This window comes from Chelonia mydas, chromosome 8 (assembly GCF_015237465.2).
Source record: "Chelonia mydas isolate rCheMyd1 chromosome 8, rCheMyd1.pri.v2, whole genome shotgun sequence".
NCBI lineage: Eukaryota > Metazoa > Chordata > Testudines > Cheloniidae > Chelonia > Chelonia mydas.
The window spans coordinates 44,513,715-44,534,368 of record NC_057854.1 but is presented as its reverse complement, the minus strand read 5'-3'; the positions used below and the strand labels follow the sequence as shown (position 1 = coordinate 44,534,368).

General features: G+C 46.6%; 1 long non-coding RNA gene across 1 annotated transcript in view; it reads left to right on the top strand.

Annotated features, from left to right (window-relative positions):
- The first annotated feature begins 739 nt into the window (after positions 1-739).
- The window catches only part of LOC122461401, a 124,743-nt gene continuing 104,828 nt past the window's right edge, over positions 740-20,654 (top strand). The window contains exon 1 of the long non-coding RNA XR_006283264.1: positions 740-1,452. This is a non-coding gene — a long non-coding RNA (uncharacterized LOC122461401). The remainder of the gene's footprint in view (positions 1,453-20,654) is intronic.

Genomic DNA, 20,654 nt, shown 5'->3' with positions numbered 1-20,654 from the left:
AAACTACCAAGGGAAGCGGTGGATTGTTCATCTTGTGAGGTCTCAAATCAAGCCTGGACGCCTTTCTGGAAGGTACTCTTTATACAGGGATAACTAGGTGAAATTTAAGGACCTGTTATACAAATTGTCAGACTAGATGATCTAATGGTTCCTCCTAGTCCTACAAGTCTATGATTCTGGCCTTAGATTCTATTAATCATGTCAAACACTTACCAGTGACTCCAGACTTGCTGTGGGAATTTGAAGCCAGTTTGCGCTGAGCAGGGTAACTAATATCTGCTCCCAGCTGTAATCACTTATTCCTTCACTGTTTTGGCTGCATGAGCTGCAGCGTGGCTGTTGTTCTTTTGGGCAGCGTCACTGACACAACGGGGTCTCTAGATCTTGCAGGTAGTTTGCACTGCAAAGGCCAGAGGGGTGGCCCAGGTGGAGGGACTGCCATCCTAAAAGCTCACTAACTGGTTCTGGAGGATTGAGCTTTAGCAGCATAAACATCCAATTTGAAAGACCTGCTTTAATGAGAAGGTTCCAGTAAGTAACCATCCTCACTGCTAAAACTTGTGCCTTTTTTCTCATTTGAATTTCTAATTTGTACTTGTCTGGCTTTAACTTCCAGCCATTGGTGGTTCATGTGCCTTTCTCCAAAGCCCAGCAGGGCTGACTCAGCTCTTCAGCCTTCTCAGATAGATATATTGAGTGCAAGGCAGTTTACTCTGTCTCTTTCAGGTGAGACCTTAAAAAGCTTAAGTCTTATCTGATCTGCGTGGATATGAATGATCCCATGGGGCTTTGCCTAAGGACAGGATTTTTGCCTTAGTGTCCTTGGCCAAAACACTGCTTGACCACATAGTGCTTTGTGTCATACTGTTTACAGCTTTCCATTCCAGAGATGGCTGCATTTCAAGTGGTATTTTAGTTTTTTAAAGTACTTTGAGTTTCTTCAGGATGAAAGATACTATAGAAATGTCAAATCTTCTTCTCTTAGCTGGACCAACATAGAAATAATAAATCCTGGCTAAGTTTTTTTGCACAGGAAAAGATAATAAAGGGGAGAAAAACCCTGCAGCCAACCCTGCAGTCAAACAGGAATCAAAATATGTTTACAAGAAAGGAAACCACCTGTTAGCTCAGCCTCAGATATTTCACCTGACCACAGCTGCATTTCATCTGCTTCTGAGAGGATTATTGGCTGTTCCTTAAGGAGCTGATTAAAAGACCTACCTGGGAGTGTTCTTTTGCTTCTGATAGACTACACAGGCAAAGACTGGAGGTGGATGTGAAAATTCCCTGATTCGTGAGCAGCAGCACTGCAGCTCACCAACCTGTTTCTGGCTAAGTTTCTGGGACACAGGAGACTGGAACCTGCTGGATTGGATTGGAATGGAGCTGCTGTGGGAGCCTGGCAGACATGCCGCAGATCTAGTGGAGCCCTAAATGGGAATGTCCCTAAAGGTAAGGGGGTTATATGCATTCATGCTGCCTTATTGGCATAAGGGTGATCACCGATTTGAAAAATACTCTGATTACATCAATTTACTTGGGTTAGGGACAGGTATCATGGGACTCCTGTAGACAGTCTCTTAAACCATTTCAGGTTCCGGGTAACCAGAATGAAACCCTACCCAAAGCCTCCCATATTCAAGCTAATCTGATGAGATAAGGAGTTCTCAGTCGAAGTGTACATCGATATTTCCATCAGGCATAAAAATAGCATCTTCTCCTCCTCCACCATCACATTGGTTCCATACATTGACGTAGAAGGAGGGAGAAGGGGCTCAGCCCCATAGCCATCCCCGACACTGTGGCATTTGTTCTGTTAGTTTTGCTTTCCAGTAACCTTTCAAGGAAACAGATCGACACTCAGGTGATTGGTGCTTTAGATCAATACAGACCCCATCCACTCTTTTAAGAGAGACACCGTTTCTCCATGAATTGTGCTGCCTCATCCAGCACTAACCCAGAGGCATCCTCCTTTTTAAAGGGATCTTTAATCTTGTTCCATTTGCCTGGCACAAACATGTCTCACCTTCCTCCCCTGCTCATGTCTCAGCTGGGTTTCTTTCCAGCTCCCTCCTCCCTGCACCGTGGTTGGAAAATAGCAGAGGAGACTGGGCTTGTTTTGCTGCTATCTGGCAAAATCTACCGAAGTGGAAACAAAACCCTAACACTTTTTTTTTTTTTAATTGAAATGATGCTTCTGCCCCACCTCTGCCCCTCAGTTCTGCTTGAAAGCCAATGGGGAGAGCACCTTCCATCTAAGGATTTCAAAGCTTAGGTCATGACTTAGGCTCCTAAGTCCCACTGACTTTCAGGGAGACTTATGCACCCATGAGTTGAAATCACTTTTGAAAATGAGATTTGAGCTCCTAAGTCACTAAGACGATTTTGGAAATTTTACCCACAGTTCTGAGTGCCAGAGACCCAGTCACTGAGCTTGGTAGGGCTACCCAAGGAATTTCTCCTCTAGATCATAGTATGCTGTCTCCTTCTAAAAACGGACATAAGGAATTCCACATTTTGGTGTGTTTTGGGCTTTTTCCCTGCTGTGTCATGCAGTACTGTGACTAACATTTTCTAGCTTGAAATTAGTTATTACCATGCTTCTGTCCCTCTGCTCTTATAAACTTGCCCTGATGACAGTGAACTGGTAAGCTGAGTGTTATTTATTTCAATTTAAACTCCAGTTCCCTTGGATCATCGCATTTCCAGACAAATCTGGGATTTCAATGGCTTAGCAAAATCCTTCCAGGAGGAACCTGATCTGATTCTCCTACATGCTGCTCCATAACTTTCCAAAATCCGTATGATTTTTAAAAAAACAACACCTATTTGTATATGAATACGCTGGACCCGGACTGACACATGGTTGCTTTTGCTGCTAGTACATCAGCTTAATTTGCAGCAAGGGAGATTTAGGTTGGCTTCTAACTGTAAGGGTAGTTGACCACTAGAACAGGTTACCTAGGGAGGTTGTGGAATCCCCATCATTGGATCTTTTCGAGAACACATTAGACAAACACCTGTCTAGGTTTACTTGGTCATGCCTCAACATGGGGAATGGACTAGACCAGTGGCTCTCAACCTTTTCACACTACTATACCCCTTTCAGGAGTCTGATTTGTCTTGCGTACCCCCAAGTTTCACTTCACTTAAAAATGACTTGCTTACAAAATCAGACATAAAAATACAAAGGTGTCACAGCACGCTGTTACTGAAAAATTGCTCTCTCATTTTTACCATATAATTATAAAATAAATCAATTGGAATATAAATATTGTACTTACATGTCAGTGTATAGTATATAGAGCAGTATAAACAAATCATTGTCTATATGAAAATTTAGTTGGTACTGACTTTGCTAGTGCTTTTTATATAGCCTGTTGTAAAGCCAGGCAAATATCTAGATGAGCTGATGTACTCCCTGGAAGACCTCTGTGTGCACCAAGGGGTACATGTACTGTTGGTTGAGAACCACTGGGCTAGATGACTCCTTAAGGTCCCTTGCAGCCCTACATGTCTATGACTTTATGATTTCTGGGCATGCAAGTGTACCACTAGTTTTGGAGAATCTGATTCAAGTCTTCTAATCCCCCCCTCAGCTGATGCAGGATTATTATATAACATTCATTTATTAATGCATTGTTTACAGCTTGCTTACGCTCACTCAATGAGCCATGGAACTAGTAGTATTAACTATTTCATACATTCAATCTCTAAATGAATATCTTGGATCTTGAGGGTCATCACTGATCCCTTGCTTTGTCCTGGATGGAACTCTATTACTTAGAATAACACTAATACTCTCACAGCGCTTTTCATCTGAGGATCTCTAACTCTAGAGGTTTACAAAATATGTATTAATAATATTTAATTGTAGAGCATCAACTTTGTAAATAGCAGGTATGTTTAAAACACGGTACCTGCCTCAAAGAGTTTACCATCCAAATAGAGGGCATACAAAGAACTTATGTGGGAGGGGATGCAGTGAGGAATGGAGTGAATGGTGAAATTCAGCGCGCATGGTGAGTTGTGTAATTTGTGTAGGGATTTTATGCTTTGTGCCTATGTCTTTAACTAACCAGGAGACTTAATATTTCCCTGTGGATAGGGCTAGTGTCTACAGGCCTTTGGGAAGGGGTGCAATTAGAGGAGGGACTCAAGCAGTGGCAACAGAATCTAGAAAGCTATTTTCCCTTTCTTTGGAGAAATCAGCCTGCCCCTTGAGTGACTGGAGCTGATCCCAGGGAGAGAGGAAATAAAAGGATTTATGCTAACCAGGATAAGTCATCACAACCATTCTGCTGCCTTGCAATGCCATAAAGAGAAGGGGCTGAGAGCCACCATGATGTTTCTGAAACCCTTTAAAATGGGAAGAAGATGTGGAAGGGATGGTCACAGGGCCTGGGAGTTATACAGGTTTAGCACCCCAAATTCAAGACATCCCAGTTTCTTACAAATGAGGAAAAACTCCTCACTGCACAGCAAGGTCAGTATCGTAATTTCACTGCATGGCTTTCCTGGAGAGCTCTCTGTCTCTGCAGGGCTTACTTTGCCTGAGGAAATCTATAGGTCCCTCACAGAATGTGTCGGTGGCACTTGAAATCAGCAACTCGGTACCTGCTGCTCCAGGGCAGTGTGATCAGGGCAGTATGGGATATACACCAAACCATAAGAAGGGTCCAGGGGGAGCTGCTCCATCTATTGGAATAAGGCCCCTCTAAAGCATTTGTCAGAAGAGGAGAAGATAATGGAGACTAATAAAGATAAATGGGAATGGAGCAGAAACCATGGCAAGTGGGGAAACATGGTAGAGAGGGGACTAATGTACAGAGAAAAACTTTACAAATATACAGGGCCAGATCCCTAGTTGCTGTATACATAGGCAGCTCTGTTGATTTCAGGGGAGCAATGCTGATCTATGCTAGTTCAGGATCTGGCCCAGTGGCCATTCCAATCATTGTCTCCAACCGGCAAAAATACACTTTTTGAAACTTTTTTTTGGAGGAGGAGAATTGAAGAGATCAGAGAATTGTCCTCTTTATTGGTCCCAGAGATCCCAGATTTTAGTTCAGTGCTTCACGAGCTCATTCCTGCCAGGATTTCATATACCTCAGAAGACAGTGAGTTCAATTCCTGGCTTGCCCACAGATTCTCTATGTGCCCTTGCATGAACTTCCTAACTGCTGTGAGCCTCAGCTCCTTGTCTGTAAAATGGGGATACTAATGCTTTGTCTCCTCCTTTGCTCCCCTGGCCTATATAGATTGTAAAGTCTTTGGAGCAGGGATTCTGACTATATGTTTGTACAGTACCTAGCACAATGAGGGCCTGATCTTAGCTTGGTATTACTGTGATACAGATAATAAATAATAGTACCCAGTAGCTCAAGGACTAGGAAAAATGGCATTCTTCCAGCTAGTCCACCTGCCCCCATAATCTCCCTTATATGTGCTTTGTTTTTAACCATCTCACACACTGAGATCACACCGACGCACACAACAAGAAACCACCCTCCCACTCCTGGGTGATTCACAATGCAGATTCCCTCAAGAAACTGTGAGATCAACTCTCTAAGCGCGATAACAATCGTTCCTCACAGGAGGTGAGATGCATCACAAACGGCTTCTCTGCAGCCTGCGACAATTTTATGGGCATCCCCAAATGAAAATCAGCTGCTGAGATCAAAGAGCAGAGCTGCCATGTTGCAGCCAGAGGTTTGAGGGAGATTTGCATAGCGCAGGCGGGGGAGAGACTCCTGCTAGGTTTTGGATTTTCTTTCTCCTGCATTGCAGGCTGGATCCCTCTGAATCTGCCCACTTTCCCTGCATCCCCAGCCCCACCATGTTCCTCGCCTTCCTGTATTCATCATAGAATATCAGGGTTGGAAGGGACCTCAGGAGATCATCTAGTCCAACCCCCTGCTCAAAGCAGGACCAATCCCCAACTAAATCATCCCAGCCAGGGCTTTGTCAAGCCTGACTTTAAAAACTTCTAAGGAAGGAGATTCCACCACCTCCCTAGGTAACCCATTCCAGTGCTTCACCACCCTCCTAGTGAAAAAGTTTTTCCTAATATCCAACCTAAACCTCCCACACTGCAACTTGAGATCATTACTCCTCATTCTGTCATCTGCTACCACTGAGAACAGTCAAGATCCATCCTCTTTGGAACCCCCTTTCAGGTAGTTGAAAGCAGCTATCAAATCCCCCCTCATTCTTTTCTTCCGCAGACTAAACAATCCCAGTTCCCTCAGCCTCTCCTCATAAGTCATGTGTTCCAGTCCTCTAATCATTTTTGTTGCCCTCCGCTGGACGCTTTCCAATTTTTTCACATCCTTGTAATGTAGGGCCCAAAAGTGGACACAGTACTCCAGATGAGGCCTCACCAATGTCGAATAGAGGGGAACGATCATGTCCCTCGATCTGCTGGCAATGCCCCTACTTATACAGTTCAAAATGCCATTGGCCTTCTTGGCAACAAGGGCACACTGTTGACTCATATCCAGCTTCTTGTCCACTGTAACCCCTAGGTCCTTTTCTGCAGAACTGCTGCCTAGCCATTTGGTCCCTAGTCTGTAGGGGTGCATGGGATCCTTACATCCTAAGTGCAGGACTCTGCACTTGTCCTTGTTGAACCTCATCAGAATTCTTTTGGCCCAATCCTCTAATTTGTCTAGGTTCCTCTGTATCCTATCCCTACCCTCCAGCATATCTAACTCTCCTCCCAGTTTAGTGTCATCTGCAGACTTGCAGAGGGTGCAATCCACGCCATCCTCCAGATCATTAATGAAGATATTGAACAAAACCGGCCCTTGGGGCACTCCGCTTGAGACCGGCTGCCAATTAGACATGGAGCCACTGATCACTACCTGTTGAGCCCGATGAATCTAGCCAGCTCTCTATCCGCCTTATAGTCCATTCATCCAGCCCATACTTCTTTAACTTGCTGGCGAGAATACTGTGGGAGACGGTGTCAAAAGCTTTGCTAAAGTCAAGGAATAACACGTCCGCTGCTTTCCCCTCATCCACCGAGCCAGTTATCTCGTCATAGATGGCAATTAGATTACTCAGGCATGGCTTGCCCTTGGTGAATCCATGCTGACTGTTCCTGATCACTTTCCTCTCCTCTAAGTGCTTCAGAATTGATTCCTTGAGGACCGGCTCCATGATTTTTCCAAGGACTGAGGTGAGGCTGACTGGCCTGTAGTTCTCCGGATCCTCCTCCTTCCCTCCTGCTGGCCGTGTGGAAGTGCTGCCCACCTCCGAACCATCGGGCCCCCTCCTCTGGCCCAGTCAAGCCATCAGCACTCCCCACTGTGCCCGGCATAGGTGGCCAAGGGAGCAGTTCTGTGTTAAATAGAGCAAGGAGCCCACCCCTACTTGGCTACCTACTCTAGGCATGTGTTTCTACTAAGAGGGAGTGAGAGAAACAGACTGGTGGAGGAGCACAGAACAGCCTGAGAAGTAGGGAGTGCACATGAGAGCAAAGGAAACTGGCAGAGGGACAGAGGTGGGATGCTTCTAGTGCAAGCGGGAGTCTCCTCAGCCCTGCAGTGAGGACACCAGTGCTTTGACTTCATCCCAGACAGAGGGCCAGTGCCAGTCCCAAGCGTCACAGAGGGCATGTCTGCACTGTAACCAGAGGGGTGACTGCTGCAGGTGCAGATGTATCCCAGCCAGCTTCGATCTCGCCGGCACAAATACCAACAGCAGGGAAACTGTGGCAGCATGGGCTGTCCAAGCCTACCTAGGAGTACTTGAGCAGCGAGCCCATGCTCCCTTGGCTTTACTGCTATTGTTACTAGAGCTAGCCAGCTGCCTTGGGTATGTCTGCGTGTGCTGCAGTCACACCTTTGCAGTGCAGATGGACTCTTCAGCTCTGCAGAGTTTTCCTTCAGTGGATTTCAGTGACCATAATCTTAGGTGCTATTTGTAACAATATTAGGTGAACACATTTTCACAGTTGTATGATATTTTACCTTGACGATGTTCTAGTAAAGGCCAAAAAAATATGGAAGTACTGAAATATAGGCTATGCTTCGTTCACTGCTGAAATGCAGCCACTTCTGGGGTGCAGGGATCGGCTGTGTAACAGCTCACACCAACACGATGTAACCGCGTAGAAGAGGTTGAAAGTATGGATGAATTCCATGGGCCTGATTCTCTGCTCTATCCGAGCTGTGTTCAATGTGGGATCCTAGGCTGGAGGGGCAACAGTAGGTTTAAGTCACACTTAGAATGAACGAGGTGAGGGATGAGGGTTGCTGGAGCCGGTGGAAGTGCAGAGGAGGGTTGGATAGGAGCAGAGTGGGAGGAAGATAGGAGGGGCAGATAGCCACAGAGCAGAAGGGTGCAGGAGTTGGGGTGTTGGTGGGCAGGAGCAGAGGGGGAGGAGGCAGGAGACAACGGGTTGGATAAGAGCAGAGGGTCTAGGGACAGAGGGATTTACAGCCACCAGCACAGACTCCTCTCCAGAACATGGAATTGAACCCAGGAATTCAGTCTTTGTCATCAGCAAATAGCTGTGAAGCCCACTGGCAACGAGTGTGTTCCAACCCCTCTCTAGTGCCTGATCCGTGTTCTGAGCCTGCTACTTCTACTACTTTTACTGCTACTCTGCTAGCTCAAGTGGAAGAGACCTGTGCGGTTGGTCTGAACACTGCTGATGACTCTGTATGGCTCCATGTAATATCACATTGAGGTGTGTGTGTGTGAGAGAGAAAGAAATTAGGAAATGACATTAAAAAAATCTATGTGAAAAGAACACTAAGGTTGCAAAGTCCAAGCACTTGAAAGTTAGGAAATACCAGAATTTAGTTTGCACATGAAACCTTAATTGAGCCCTCTTGTGCATATGCATTATCATAGAGTCTTTAATGACATGATCACATACCACTTTTTCCACAGGACCCCTGCCTCAGTCAGCAATTGGGCACTTATTCATTTATTCCTTTTTATTGTCCTAATTCGATCTGTGGCTCTGGGCCTTATTTACTGCAAACCATCCACACTCTGCACTGAATAGAGAATTATTAATTGTATCCTGGGTGTTTCTGCTGCGCTCTCACCATGGTACCTGAGGGCTTCTGAAATATTTAATGTATTTATGTCCACAGTGCCCCTGTCAGGGGAGTGGTGGTATTATCCCCACTTTACACATGGGGAACTGAGACACAGAGAGAAATTAAGGCCAAAATTGTCAAAAGTGGCCACTAATTTTGAATGCCCAACTTGAGACACCTAGGGTTTGATTTTTTTCAGTGTACTTAGCATTTGTATAGCACTTTACAAAGTGCAGTTCCACAGTTGCAGTTGTGACTCACAGTTTGTGAGCACTCAGCGCATCAGCAAGTCTGGCTCCAAGTCTTTCACATCAGGCATCCCCACAATGAGAAGCACACAACTAGTGGCCCCCTATGAAAAGTCTAAGTTAAGTGACTTGCCTGGCGTCACACAGGGACTCTGGGGCAGAGGCTTCATGAGAGCATCCTTTGTCTTCCTGCAATCCCATGCTTCATGATGCACCTTCCAACTTCTGCAACAAATGAGGTAGGGCTTCTGCAGACAACAGCCTCTTTCATTACACAACTCTGACTCATTCCCTGAGCACCATCTGTCCTGTGCACTGAATGAGGCAGTGGTCCTGTTTGAAAAAACAGGACATACTCATGTAATTAAAGACTTTGCCATAATGCACAAAGTGGCCAAATTAAGATTACCCAGGCAACCCAAATTCTGGCACTCCTAACTTTGGAGTGCTTGACTTTGCAGCCTCACTGTTCTTTTAATGTAATATATAATTTTTGGATATAATTGTTTGTATAGTGGCTGTGCCTGTCTTTGCGTAGTGGGACCACAAGCTGTGCTAGAACAAAAAGACAGTCCTTGCCCTAAAAGGTCATCTCTACCCTCTTCAGTTACATGTCACATGGATTTATATAGAGGCAATAGGATATTTACTCTCTTATTATCTATTCCTTTCTTAATGATTCCCAACATTCTGTTCACTTTTTTAATGGCCGCAGCCCACTGAATAGATGTTTTCAGAGAACTATCCACAATGACTCCAAGATCTTTCTTGAGTGGTAACATCTAACTTAGACCCCATCATTTTATATGTATAGTTGGGGATATGTTTTCCAATGTGCATTACTTTGCATTTATCAACATTGAATTTCATCTGCCATTTAGTTGCCTTCTCACTCAGTTTTGAGAGATCCTCCTGTAACTCTGTGCAGTCAGCTTTGGACTTAACTATCCTGAGTAATTATAGAATCATAGAAGGTTAGGGTTGGAAGGGACCTCAGGAGGTCATCTAGTCCAACCCCCTGCTCAAAGCAGGACCAATCCCCAATTTTTGCCCCAGACCCCTAAATGGTCCCCTCAAGGATTGAACTCATTATGTATCATCTGCAAATTTTGCCACCTCACTGTGTACCCCTTTTTGAGATAATTTATGAATATGTTGAACAGGACTGGTCCCAGTCATAGGCACCGACTCTCTGGGTGCTGCGGGTCTGGAGCACCCACAGGGAAAAACTAGTGGGTGCTCTGCACACACCGGCAGCCAAGCTCCCTTCACCCCTTGCCCCACCTCCTCCTCCCCTGAGTGTGCTGCATCCCTGCTCCTCCGCCTACTTCCCAGTGGTTCCTGCCCAGCTGCCGCCAAACAGCTGTTTGGCAGCGTTAGCATGCTCCAGGAAGCAGGGGAGAATGGGAATGTGGTGCGCTCAGGGGAGGAGGCAGGAATGAGGCAGGGCCGGGGCAGGGATTTGGGGAAGGAGTTGGAGTATGGGCAGGGAGGGGGCAGAGTTGGGGCAGGGATTTTGGGGAAGGGGTTGGAATGGGGGTGGGGCAGGGGTGGGAAGAGGTGGGGCAGGTGCGGGGCCTCATGGAAGGGGTGGAGTGGGGCGGGGCCGGAGGCAGAGGAGGGTCGAGCACCCACGGGAAAGAGGGGAATTCGGCACCTATGGTCCCAGTACAGACACCTGGAAGACACCACTATTTACCTCTCTCCATTCTGAAACTAACCATTTATTCCTACCCTTTGTTTCCTGTCTTTTAACCAGTTACTGATCCATGAGAGGACTTTCCCTCTTATCCGTTGACCGCTTACTTTGCTTAAGAGCCTTTGGGGAGGGACCTTGTAAAAGTCTTTCTGAAAGTCCAAGTACACTATATCCACTGGATCACCTTTGTCCACATGTTTGTTGACGCCCTCAGAGAATTCTGATAGATTGATTTCTCTTTACAAATGGTGTGTTGACTCTCTTCCTCAACAAATTGTATTTGTGTCTGATAATTCTGTTCTTTGTTATAGTTTCAACCAGTTTGCCTAGTATTGAAGTTAGGCTTACTGGCCTGTAATTGCCAGGATCACCTCTGGAGCCTTTTTTAAAAATTGGTGTCACATTAGCTATCCTCCAGTCATCTGGTAAAAAAGCTGATTTAAGCGATAGGTTACATCCCTTCAGAACTCTTGGGTGATTACCATCTGCTCCTGGTGACTTGTTACTGTCTGAATGTATCAATTTGTTCCAAAACCTCCTCTAGTGAAACCTTAATCTGGGACATTTTCTCAGATTTGTCACGTAAAAAGAATGACTCAGGTGTGGGAATCTCCCTCACATCCTCTGTAGTGAAGACCGACACAAAGAATTAACTTAGCTTCTCTGCAAAGGCCTTATCTTCCTTGAGTGCTCCTTTAGTATCTCAACCATCCAGTGGCCCCTCTGATTGTTTGGCAGGCTTCCTGCTTCTGATGTAGTTTTCACACTGTCTGGAACGGCTCACAACTGTGAGTGCCAACTTCAGGGCAGATGGTCAGAAAACAGGGCAGATGCCCCAAGCTAGTGGTGTTTTCTATAATTAGATTTCACCAAACCAGTAACAAATGTAAACTCCTGGATCACTATCCCAGTCTTACCCTGGAGTCACAGACATTCCCCCTGAGACTGTCCAGTCTATCTTGTCACCCAGACAAACTGGACTTTGTGATAAAATGGGTACTTTAACCAAAAATCACACCACATCAGGTTGCTCCCAGTCCCAAGAGACCAATCACTTACCCCAGATCAATTGGTACTCCACATCTTACATCAAAAACAATTCTGGCAGCCAATTCTATAGTAAACTAACTAAAGGTTCCTTAGCTAGAAAAAGGAAATAAGAGTTATAAAGAGGTTAAAGCAGGTAAAAATATATGTACAGGTGAGTCCAAGTTTGAAATTCCAAATGGTGGCAGTGATGTAATAAACTGCCAGTTTCCTAAAAGTCTTTTCAGGATACCTAGATTGTCTCTGGGAAGCTGCGCTTTGCATCTGGTACATTTCCCTGTAAGAGTCCAGAGATGCAGGATCTTTCCTTGAATCCATTCTTATATCGTCTTCTCACAGAAAACAAGCTGACAGTGGCACTACTCACATGAGGAATGCACTTTGAGTCATTGATCTCTGATCAACCCACACTTGCTTTGAAATTAGCACTTTTCTGTTAAAGTCCTTCTTTAGCATTCCACAAGACTTCTTTGATGGGTTCTTTCGTTACAGAGGTATACACAATGTAAATGTTTGCTATTACATTATAACAGGATACAGATAAGTGAAAACAATGCAAGTAACATCCCATTAGTTTTCATGAAGTTTAAACAACAAATACACTCTTATACATTTAATAAGCACTTTGATCTATACTAACACACAAGTGAATTGACCTAGCACTTTGGCATGAGCTGGCACCTTGTCTGCCAGCATCACAGTTAGTTTCTGAGTCTTTTTTGAATTCCTTCTTGAGGTTCAGTTCCTGACCTTCTGTTCTTTTGAAAACGGTGGAAAGGCCGTTGCAGCATGGGTTGGCATAAGGAGCGTAGCAAGCAACAAGTTGCCCTGCCCTTTTGGCAGCTGCTGTGCAGAGAGCAGATGCCCTGCACTGCATTCCGCCTGAGTGACAGCCACGTGACCTCGTCAGCACTGACAAAACGGCTCTCTGCTCCTGGGGCTTTCTGGCCAGAGGCCTTGGGTGCTGATGGAAAAGTGATTTTTTTGGGGGGGGCTTGAGAGGGTATATACGGCCTGTATCATGTTGTGCAAACACGGATAGGCCAGAGAAACAGCCTCTTTTATTGCTCGGAAAGAGCAAATGCCCTTGTTGTTTCCCTAATGGTGGCTCAAAGCTGTGATCTACAGACACTCTGCCCGCGCTGAGCTTTTGGTTTCAAGACTGGCTGAAAAAATTGGAAGAAGGGGCTGCCTATGAGCCCACTGTGTGTGCGGCTGATTGACAATTGCCCAGCTTGTGCAGCCGATGTGGCGCTGTTGTCAATTGTTCTACATTGTTTGCCTGCAAACACAGCCTCAGTCCGCCCACTGATTGACAGAAACCTTCCAGTGGCCGGCACCGCACTCACCTGAATGAGTCAATCGTTTCCTCCTTAGAGTGTTGGATACTGCTGGAGGAAAAAAGAAAAAAACCATTGATGCTCTTCACCTTGCTTGGGAGTCTGGGGCTGCAGCCTGCTGTCCTTTCCCAGGCCTGCACCCAGCTGCTCCCGAAAGGTCTGCTTTGTGCTAATGATGGCAGCTTGGCAGACCTGGCTGTGCTCTCGGCTGTGGCCCTGATGATCTGCCCGCAGAGGAATTCGAGGCCACTGAGTTTGACAGCCCTGCGGATGCCGCAGGCTCCCCTAATGCTGCACCTCTGTGGGCAGTCGCAGCTGTGCCTGTTAAGCACCCACAAGTTGAAGAGTCCCCACAGGATAGTGCCCTGGGCCATGAAGCCTTCGCTTCCCAAGAAGTCCAATACAGCAGATGTTTTCCACAGGCTATGCCAGAGTCACGGCTTGGACAATGGACACGAGGCTGCACATAAAACGGAGGGAGGTTGACAGGTGGATCGTAAAAAGCAGACAACACTGGAGAAGAAGTTGGTTGTACGGGCTTCCCCTGGCTCCACTGATTGTAAGGACAGCAGCCTGACAGCTGTGAAGCTTGCTGTAGTGCACTTGTCACAGGCTGCTTGCCCATGACTGGGCCTATTCCCCCAGAAGGCTGCTATGGAGGCAATAGGGAAACCCTGCAAAGAAGCTGTGGGGCGCAGCTGAATAGCCCAAGGGGACAGAAGCAGGGTTTGTTTTGGGATGTTTAGTTTGATTGTTTAATTGGATTTTTGTAACCCCAGGAGGGGACTGGACTGAGCAGTGACTTGGCTGGAGGGCAAGGCCACATAAAACGACAGACTGCTGTGGCATCAGAAAGACTACAGGGGGCGCTAGACTGAAGGAATCCCTGCAATACAGCACCCAGACACATGGAGGCACTCTGGAGACTCGATTACAGCATTATCTACAGAACTGACAAGTGTAACTAACTTTTTCATTTTCTGTTTTCTGTTCTTTTGTAACTTTGTATCAAACAAAACTTTAATAAACAGTTGCTGAATGTCTGCAACTACCGCATACCATTATTCCGCACCAATCCATGCACCTGTTCGCTTGAAAATGGGTCTTTCCCTTATTGGCAACTGTCAGATAATGACAACTTTTAGCCATGAACCAAGGACTTGCTAATAATAATATTGCAGTGGTTTTCAAGCTGTAGTCCTGCAGACCCCTGGGGCTCCATGGACTATGTCTAAAGGGTCCATGAAAGATGATTATGAAAATAAAGTTTCAGATCCCAGAAAAGGCATTCTGTTTTTCTGATCGATCAAAAGTATGTGAATCACCCTATCTACAGGTCAAAATCTAGAAGTAGTGTCCTTACCATAGAAGCCCACGGTTTAGTGCTCTTTCTCACACTGTGTCAAATGCCATGCTGAGCACGTGCAACATTTAACAGTTGAATTCTGTTCAGTTAGTTTTCAGTCTAAGACAGACTGAACAGAATCCAACTATATATACAGACAGGAGATTTCCAAAGAGGTCTGCATCTCCATTTGAAATTTCCAAAGGGGTCTGCAAGTGAAAAAACATTTAAAACCGCTGTAATACAGTAATAATAATGCTCAAATAAATTTGTTAGTCTCTAAGGTGCCACAAGTACTTTTCTTTTTGAGTAATAATAATGGTGATTGCAGATACATACCGGTTGCTGTTCTAACCTGAGACCATTAGATGGCAGCATAAGCCACAGTATAAAGTGAAATGCAGCTGAGCTTGGCAGGTGCCCTAGACAGGTTTAATAAACCACAAGAGAGTAGTTACTGTACATGGAGTTATTGGCTTTAAAACACACTGCAGCTTGAGAACTGGCAACTAATTTACAAATTAACCTTTTTGTGTTTGAGGAAGGAGGGGAGAGATAGACGCAACAGGCCTGGAGAAGGGAATGGAAGAGATATAGGAGGACCATGATGAGATGATAGAGTAAGGCGGTGAGCAAAAAATAGATACCAGAGGAAAGAGCAGGTTAGACAAACACCAGGGATGGTCTAGGTAATACTTAGTCCTGCCATGAGTGCAGGGGACTGGACTAGATGACTTCTCGAGGTCCCTTTCAGTCCTATGATTCATGATTCTGTTGTCATGAAGTAATTATTGTTTGACCCCCCCCCCAATTGTCAGACCTCCCCCATAATTAAAAGCAATAAAAATAGAAAAAAAGATTAAAAATAAACATTTTATATTATCCATTGACATTATTTAAAAACAAAAAGTCTAATTCTGCCAGGCCAAACTGTTTTCTTTTTCTTATTTTTTATTTATTTATTATCTGTGCAATGCCTCGGAGTCCTGGTCATGGACCCCACTGAAGTAGGCATTGTACAGGCACAGAACAAAAAGACGGTTCTTGCCCCAAAGATGTACCCTAGGTGCAGGTGATCTGCACTAGCCTAGAAATTAACTTGGAAACAGGACAGTCTTCCTGAGCTTTCTTGTACCTAAAGAACTCTCCATTCTTGTCCTTTCTGTTCACTTGTGTACAGTGGGTTTAGTCTATCTGCCCCACTGAATTTCTGCATTTTATATGGACACAGCAGGTGCTGGCTGGAACATGCTTAAATCCCGATTTCAACCTAAATCCGCTAGAGGGCAGTGCAGGACTACGCATGAAAGTAGGTTGCTTTACAACTGGCTGAGTTTAATGGAGCAGGCCGTTTAGGAGCAGCCTAAAGAAATAGGTCCAGATGTGCTTGGGAATCAGCACTGGTAGCTACTGAGTGAATCTCCCAGCAGGGCCCTCTTGAGAGCACACGTGACAGAGGCAATGCAAGGGGGAGGGTGCTCTCCTGGCTTTGCGTGGCAGTCCTGGTTTAACAGCAGGGTGGGAGGAGTGAATTGCTGGAAAGGCCCCTTGTCCCAGTCAGTCTGTCCCCTTCCAGGTGACCTTCTGCAACTCTGTCTCCCTGCTTTCACCTCTGTCACCTTCAACTTCCACTCCCTCCCTCTTCTGCTCTTGTACCAACCCTGTGCTGTATCAACCAGGCAAGGTACTAGCAAGCTTCAACAGGACTTTATTTTCAAAGTGGAAACCTCTTTACCAAGATGCTGCTGCACCCTCTATAGCTTTCTCCCAGCCTCTCAACTCCTCCCCCTCCTTCCTGTTTCCTGTCCTTTCAGACTCCCAACAGCCAGTGCTCCCAGTTCTAATAATTACAAGCAACATCTAAACACCACACCCTGCCAATTTAGAAACTAATAATCATGTAGTGTCATTAATAACACGTAGCACTTCTGTATCGCCTCTCATCTGAGAAGATCAAGGCGGTTTATAGACATGAATGTGTAACATCTCCTACAGCCCTCTGAGGCAAGGTTCAGTATTAGCCGGCTTTACAAATAGGGAAACTGAGGCACAGAGCAGCGATGCCTCTGGCCCAAGGCCCATGGTGAAACCAGGAATTGAGCCCAAAAGTCCTGAAGCTTTTTCCTGGAATGCCTCCCCGAGAGAGGGAGTTCCACATTCCCCCTGAGTCAGGATGGCTTAGCACAGAGGCTCCTCTCTTGGAAGTGAGCATGCCCCATCGGCTGCAATCCTGGACTCCATTATGCAAGACCAGGCTGAGAGCGGAACAGAGAGTGAGCGGATCAGGAAGTGAGGTATATAACTCTGTCACGCAAAGTGTTTAGAGAACAAAAGGGAGACCCGAAAGCTGGCAATTGACTGTATCTAGGTGGTACCCATACCTGGGAGGAGACTGCTGTATGATGTGGCAGTCAGAGATGTGTGACTTGTGCTGAAACAAGGACCACTGAAATGCTGCTCCTTAACCCACTGGTGTGTTCAGTTTGCTGGGTGACAGCAGGGGTGCCCAGGGCACGAAGGAGCAACAGAGGAGGCACAGCCACTGGAAAATAGGGTTGGCCGAATGCCAAGCTAGCGCATCATCTGTGCGGTGTAATAAGGAGTGCAAGGTTCTTCTTCTCTACAACTCTCCAAATCAAATCAAGGGGCCGAGATAGCACATGATTAAAGAGTTGTGGTGTAGATGAGACCTAGCTGGGTCCCCGTAACCTGGCTGGCCAATCCATGGATTTGTGGGGACCTGGTCACATTGTGTGTTTTATCCATATTGTAACCAGTTCCCCTGACTGGGTTAAAGCTATAGGTGGGTGTAGGTAAAGTTGCCAAGGGGAGACGTAACGTGTTCAGACAGTGTGCTCAGTGGGAACGGCGGTAGGGGTAGCTGCTCCGCTGCCCTCTTCCTGGTCTCTCCAGGAGCACCCCACTCAGATCTTGGGTCTCTTGCCCTTGCATGTCTCAGGGTGGGATTGTGCAATTCTTCCACTCTTAGGCCTGGCTAGAGTACCCCATGTATCCCACCATTTATCTCCTGGCAGGCCTGACTGGGTTTCCAGTACCTGCCTTTCCTCCACGTGGGAACCTGAGACCAGTGATAATGACCAGCAGCCTTTTTAAAACAAAGCAAGTGGAATAAAGCATTAGAGAGAGGATTTCACAACAAACAGCCTACATCTCACCTCATGCTGCACTACAAGCTAATTTAGATGGGCTTTCCTTTGACATTACAAGCCCAGAACCAGTTTGTGGTCTTTCAGGAAGCCAGGAGCTCTAGGAACGCAGCCTGCTTTCAGTTTGTCTCCCAGAAGCCATCTCTCCATGTCTTTTCCCACTGTACTCAGGGAAGCTGCGTCATCTGAAAGCCCACACTTTCCCCCAGGTATCTGGGTCAATTGACCAAATTGCTCAATGCTCTTTGTGAGAGGGCCAAGGTATGGAGTCTGACTTGTGACTCGGACTGTTCTTTCCCAGACAGACTGTCCCATGAGACTTGCTCTGTTGACTGTCCCATGAGAGTAGAAGACTGTCCCATGAGAGTTGCTCTGTTGTTTGGCAGTTAGACGCCTCACACTGGCTTGTAACCTCTGGCCACGTGACTGTATCTGCCTGTGTGGTTAGGGAAGGAGGGAGTATCAAAAGTGACAGTCTAATACCCCATTTCAGAAATCTGCCACATGAACTGCATTTTGGGGTCCAGGTGGATGCTCATTACTAAGCACTCCCACATAGGGCCACCAGACAGCAAGTGTGAAAAATCAGGATGGGGTAGGGGGGTAACAGGCATCTATATAATACAAAGCCCCAAATATCGGGACTGTCCCTATAAAATCAGGACATCCGGTCACCCCACCCCCACATCAAAGCTGGGACCTGCAGTGCTTGCCGCTGCCTGCATATGGTAACTGAGTCCAAGAGAGGCCTAATCAAGCCTGGAGAGGGAGGCGATGAAGTACATGAAGAGGATAAAGGCCTTATGACCATGCTCACAGTCCAGAAGAACTACTGGGGGACAAATGAACAGCATAGGGTGCTGGTGGTCAGGGCTCCCATCTGAGGGAGATGGAAGCATCCATCTGCCGACCTGGCCTGATGTCCCAGGAGGTGTGCTGCCTGCCTGGAGCCCGCATCTGAGACGTTACAGAAAGGTTGATGAGGCTCATCTGTCCCTCTGACCGTCCCTCTGACCAACCCTCTGTTCTGCTCATCCACATGGGCACCAAGGATACCCGGAGCAGGTGTGACCCAGAGCAAATCGGCAGTGACTACAGGGCTCTGGGGTCGAGGGGGAAGGACTCGGGGGTGAAGGTTGTGTTCTCATCCATCCTCCCAGTTGAGGGTAAGGGCCCTGGCAGGGCCAGGTGCATCCTGGAGATGAATGCATGGCTGCACAGACAGTGTTGATGGGAAGGCTTGGACCATGGGATGCTGTTCTGGGAAGGAGAGCTGCTGGGGAGAGATGACCCAAAAAGGGAAGAGCATCTTCTCCTAGGGCCTGTGTTCTACAGGAGGCCAGGCCAGATGATCAGAACACTGCCTTCTGGCCTTGGACTCTCGGAATCGTCATGCACAGACGTGCCACCTAGCAAGGAGGGCTTTAAACTAGGTTCAAAGGAGACAGAGGACAAAAGCCCACAAGTAAGCATAAGAAAAAGGGGACCTTAACAGAGAGCTAGATGCTGTGGGGGACTTGAAAACTTACCAAAGAGTCATACAAGCAACAAGAGGGAAATCAGTGGGGGAATCTACTCAAAACCTTAGATGTTTCTACACAAACGCAAGGACTCATAAACTGTAAGTCCAGAAGGGACCATCGTGATCATCTAGTCTGACCTCCTGCGCTTTGCAGGCCACAGAACTTCACCCACCCACTCCTGTAACAGACCCCTAACCTCTGGCTGAGTTACTGAAGTCCTCAAACCATGGTTTAAAGACTTCAAGTGACAGAGAATTCACCATTTACATTAGTTTAAACCTACAAGTGCCCATACCCATGCTGCAGAGGAGGGTGAAAAAGGAGTATGGGGAATAAACAGGAGGAACTGGATACATGTGAGCATTGTAGCCATCTCACTCATGGTGGGGATAGGCAGGGGGAGCTCAAAATCATGAGACAAAAAAAAACATCATTTGTTTCTCGGGGCGGGGGGAGCAGAGGGGCAATCTCATGATTTTTTTTTTGCAGTCTGACCCTTGATTCTTGAACAGCTGGGGTTGGTGTAGGCCCCCCGATCTCTCAGGGCTGCACCTCCAGACTAAGCAGCGTCAGGGGGCATGCTGAAGGCCAGCTGTGGCCAATAGTAAATGGATTTAAACACTGGTACTCCAGCGTCTCCCGAACTTGGACACAGGTCCTGTGCAGGGCCCCAGACTAGCTCGGGGCAGAGGCCAAAGATCAGTGTGGGTGAGAAAAGCCGCAGGAGCAGGGTTACTCTTTGAAAGCTTTCCTCTCTACTCCCCTTATGGTGGGAACAGCTCACGTGTACAGGGCTGCAGGCTCAGGCAGCAGCCTGCCACCCCAAGCTTCTCTGTTCCGCTCCCATGCAAACCAGCGTGCCTTGTTTCCAGTCACTTGTACCCTTCTAGTGAATGGGGAGGGAAATCAGAGCCACCAGAGAAAAGAAGGGGAAGAGGATGGTCAACCAAGAGCATGAGAAAAAACAAAGACCAGAACGACAGAAAAACAAACAAACAGAAAAGGATGAAATGGGAAGGAAGGAAGGAAAGAAGGAAGAGGGTTGGTTGCTTCTATAGTCCCCCATTGCATTCTCTATGGAAACCTGAGTGCTGGGAATGCATTCCAGGGAATGTCTCCCCAAACCAAGCTTGCCTTCTCAGCACATAGCTGAGTTGGCCACTAGATGGAGGTGACAATAACAAGGAGGTATATACCTTACATTGTTTCAGTATTATGGATGGGAC